This window comes from Prionailurus bengalensis, chromosome D2, assembly GCF_016509475.1.
Source record: "Prionailurus bengalensis isolate Pbe53 chromosome D2, Fcat_Pben_1.1_paternal_pri, whole genome shotgun sequence".
NCBI classification, from domain to species: Eukaryota; Metazoa; Chordata; class Mammalia; order Carnivora; family Felidae; genus Prionailurus; species Prionailurus bengalensis.
Window position 1 is genome coordinate 78,741,710 of NC_057351.1, and position 4,421 is coordinate 78,746,130.

The following is a 4,421-nucleotide window of genomic DNA, read 5'->3' on the forward strand; positions in this document are numbered from 1 at the left end:
AAGGCCTCTTACGGACCCGGTTGTGACATGGCAATGACCGGGAGAACACTTGGAATTTGGGGTGCTCAGTGTGGGTTCTGTTCCTGGTCATTTAGCAAAGTCCCAGTATGATCTATTGTCTTTTGTGACAAAAGAGGTGGAGGGCCCACATGACCAGCAGAAGGCTAGTCTTCTGGGAGCCTTGGTTTTCCGCTCACGCCAACACTGCTGAAGCCGTGTGACTTTCTGAAATGCCATCCTAATGAAATCACCAGCACAGAGTAGCAGGGGGAGCTTACTGCTAGAAATCTGAATCTGATCGCTCGTCAGGGATTGTGCTTCTTCCTGTGAAGTTAACACAGGATCCTGGCCCCTCCCTCCGTCCTTTTCCTGCTGTCTTCCGTATTGAAGTTTGGTTAAAAATGTCTGCCCCAAATTGATCTGAGCAGGGCTCAAGGAACAAAGCCAATCTCTGGCTTACGGCAGGTACACTTTAAATGCAAAACCTAACTTGATAACGCATGGCTTCTCCGTGCTTTCCAAAGATAGATTTTTAAATGTGTGGAAGGAACATCAGGATACAGAAAGCCTTGGCCACCCCTGACCCCTGCCGCCAAATACTTAACATTTTCCCAGTGCTTAAAAGATGGAAAAGGTAACAGTGAACATCGTGCTCCTAGTGTGTGTGGTGACTCCAAATAGCTTATGGGCCTTCTGTATGTATGTTGGAAGCAATAAAGTCATGTTTGCTATTATTGCATTAGATAAAGGAAGCAGCTCAGATCGTGGCATATGGAGATCTCTTTTGCAGTGACTGGCCAAACCACGGGGAAGCCCTCCCTTTCTATCCCTTCATGATCGGCTTGAGATCTGAGAGGAGGGGCAGGAAAGCCTGGAAAGCCGGTGGGCTTCTAATTGTGTCTTTACAGCCAACTAGGCTACCAAAATGATTGTCTTTTTCTCTCCAAGCCTTACTGACCTGTGGCTAATGAGATTTGTGCTTCGATTAGTTGTAGAACATAAATTAGCTAATCGATGGCAATGGATTCACATTATTTCTCATCCATGAGTTCTGCTGCGGTGATCTGTATTGAATATTCAAATCAATTTCGAATACTCCAGATGATTCCGTTGACGTGGCCCGCTGGAATCTGGAGGCATCTGTAGCCTTGCCGGAGAGGGCGAAGCCAGGCCCAGCTACCACACTTGCCTCTCGTGGTTTCCGGAGCTCTGCAAACTGCCTTGTTTTCCCTCGTACACAGTAAGGGCCATACAGGGTTCAGGAGAAGGTTGTACGTAAAAGGCAAGAGAGACCCCCGGAGAGTGCACAGCCCGAGGTGGCCTCTTTCCCGAAAAGGATCAGGGCTAAATGGACATCAAAAAGTAGGTGAGCTGCTTTCAGGTTTTGGATACGCAAACTTTACCCGGAGTAAGTCTTGGGTCAGTATCTTCACTTTTCCGCGCTGGGAAGCGTTTCCTCGCGCTCTGCTGTAGTTGTCTCGTCTGTACAATTAACCGGCATCTTGGCATAAAATGTGGAAATTTGTACAGTCTTTAAGGCATCTGTGGGCTTTATGGTAGAAGGTTCTGTTAGTACTGAAGCCACAGAAAATTAAATGTTCCCCAAAGAACCTCCAGATGTGCTTTATTCTAATGGGGTCATTATGCAGTAAATTAAAAGGCAGGGTAAATGGAACTGTAAAATTTAAATTACTCTAAAACCACATCTCTTTGCTTTGAGCATTCATTTGTGGGGTTGCATTTGCAATAAATGTGAATTAGGCAGCTGCAATAACTGTTAATCATATATTTATAAAATAGTAATGAGGAAATGAATAGCAGAGTAAGACAGCTGCACATTTCTCTAATAGTGTGTCAACTGTGAACATAATAAGATGTGGAACATTGTTTGGTGCTGGGCTGATAATACGGCTGAATGTAAGAGATCGCTTCAGCCTCTTAACTTTACATGAAATTATACATAAAATCCATAAAAGCCCATAATAATGCATTATGCCTCTGAATTGTATTCAATATTTTTCTTTGCTTTGATTTTCTGAAATGAGCTGTACTTTCACCAAAGCCATCTTCCAGGCATCAGTGAGGCTTTTGTTTCAGGCGGTGTCGGGCTTCGAAGATTGCAATTGGATTTAAAGAAAGCAGGGCCGGTGCCGGCGAGAAGTTAATGGTAGGGCTTTGTTTTGCTGTCTCGGGGTTGCTGTACCTAGCCGAAGGCACGCCTTGTCCTGGGTGAGGACGGTGGGTGGACAGGCCTCCCCAGCCGCCCCCTGATGTCAGGATTGTGGTGAGAGGCCACTCCCAGCCACTCCCAGTCCACCAGAGACCTCGGGCTGCAGGTGACCTTCGGCCACTGTCCAGACAAGCATCTCCTCCGGGGCCGGGGATGGGGGCGCGGGTGGGTCTAAAAAGATGGGGAGCATCCTATGGACCAGAGTTTGGGAAGGATGGCTCTCCTGGTGGGTGGGAGGATGGCTGTTACTCAGAAGCCTTCATGGCCTGGTGTTTGGACAAACCCGTTTGCAGCGACCATCTGGAAACTGGGGCTTTGAGGTAGATTTCCCCCTGAGGGCAAAGAGGCAGGGAAGGGGATGATGGAGTGCTCATGTGGAGAGCTGGTTCTGGGACGATGTCCTCCCTAGCACGGCTGGGATAAAGCGGGAGCTCCTTGTAGAACATTCAGGCCTCTGCATGGGCTGACCCAACCGAATCTCTCCCATCCCCACATTAAACACCCACAGGGTGTCAGATCTGCCACACCCTTGGGGTTTGGTGCTTTGAGACTGCTGTTCCTTTTGTCTGAAATGTTTTTCCCTGCTTGGCAAATTCCAGTCGTTCCCAGACGTCCCCCTTGTGAAGCCTTCCCAGACTCTTGGGCATCTTTCCCTTCTTCCCTGGTACTCATTGTACAATGCGTGCATCTCCATTAAAACAGCAACCTTAACTGCACCTCGGGGTACTGTAAGCTGGTGTTAGCATTCCCTTCTGACTGAGGGCTCCATGATCACATCCTGGGTTTTGGTGCTTGACACGTTTTGTTTTGGAAAATGAGTGCAGAATATAGTTACTGGAGATTGGTATAGGGTTAGAGAAAATGGCCTGGAAGGGTCCAACTTGAAACTTTGTTGGTGTTTCTAAAACTAGGATGGGTTCCCCTTTTCTTTTTTTAAAAACAATTTTTTTTTTAAAGTTTATTTATTATTGAGAGAGAGCGAGCGAGAGAGAGAGAGAGAGAGAGAGAGAGACAGAGCATGAGCGTGGGAGGGGCAGAGACAGGAGAAGGGACAGAATCCGAAGCAGGCTCCAGGCTCTGAGCTGTCAGCACAGCGTCCGACGCGGGGCCCGAACTCACAGACGGTGAGATCATGACCTGAGCCGAAGTCGGACGCTTAACCGACTGAGCCACCCAGGCGCCCCGGGTTCCCCTTTTCTAAGGGCAGCCCCCAGTTCTTGGGATGGAAGGTGGCTGTCTGCAAGGGCTGAAGGTGCAATTCTAATGGTTAGGGTGCCCCTGCGATGTTCATTGTGGGATGTTTCAAAATAGAAAGTCAAGAGTTCATAACCACTCTCCCATCACACAAGACTTTTGTGTGCCCTCACTGAATACGGTGTATTGGCAGAGACTGGAGCCCCCCCGTTCCCCCTGAGAGGGAGGGAGAGAAAGAGAGAAGAGGACGAGGGGAGGAAAGGCAGGGGTAGGAGGAGGCGGGGGAAGGAGATTGTTATACACACATACACTGAACATCCTATAATCTCCTCCTAAACAATATTTACTTCCCAGGATTTCAGTATTGAATGTTTTTAACCAAAAATTTTTGTTACAAACATATAATAGGGTCATTATTGCAGAAAATGTGGAAAACAGAACATGCACAAAGAAAAAAATAAATGTCACCCACAACCACTCCCTTACCTGGAGATAATTCCCATTAACATTTGACGTACTTTCTTTCAGTCTCTGTTGTACTTGTGTTCATATTCACCAATCCAGATACGATCGTACTGTGCATAATAACATTTTGAAACTGGTTTTTATGTGATACAGTACGGACATTTTTCATATCATTAGATATTCTTCGACCTCACAATACGTCATTCAACATGACCTCATAGAATGTACAACATAAGGAATTCCATAATTTATGTAATAACCATTCTCTTTTGTTTAAAAATTCCGTAGCTTAATCATTCTTTGCATGTTTAACCGTTCTCTTACGGTTTAGCCATTCTTCATTTGTTGAATATTTATGAACATTTTTTTGCTCTTTTAAATAATGTCATTAGAATCCTGAAAACCCTTTGCTAATTTCATAAGTAAAGTACGATGCGTCATTGTAATTGTATTTTTACTTTATTTCTAGTAAAGTCGAATTTTTCTCTTTGTGTTTTGCTTACTTACATGCATTTTTTCTTCTGAGAGGATT

The 4,421-nt window shown here is 45.7% G+C and overlaps 1 long non-coding RNA gene across 1 annotated transcript; it reads right to left on the minus strand.

Moving 5' to 3' along the window:
• Positions 1-764: 764 nt before the first annotated feature.
• Positions 765-4,077, minus strand: LOC122493556. The gene is made up of 2 exons (XR_006299922.1): positions 3,911-4,077; positions 765-1,549 (listed from the first exon to the last, which is right to left on the minus strand). It is a non-coding gene; the product is annotated as an uncharacterized LOC122493556 (long non-coding RNA).
• Positions 4,078-4,421: the final 344 nt, after the last annotated feature.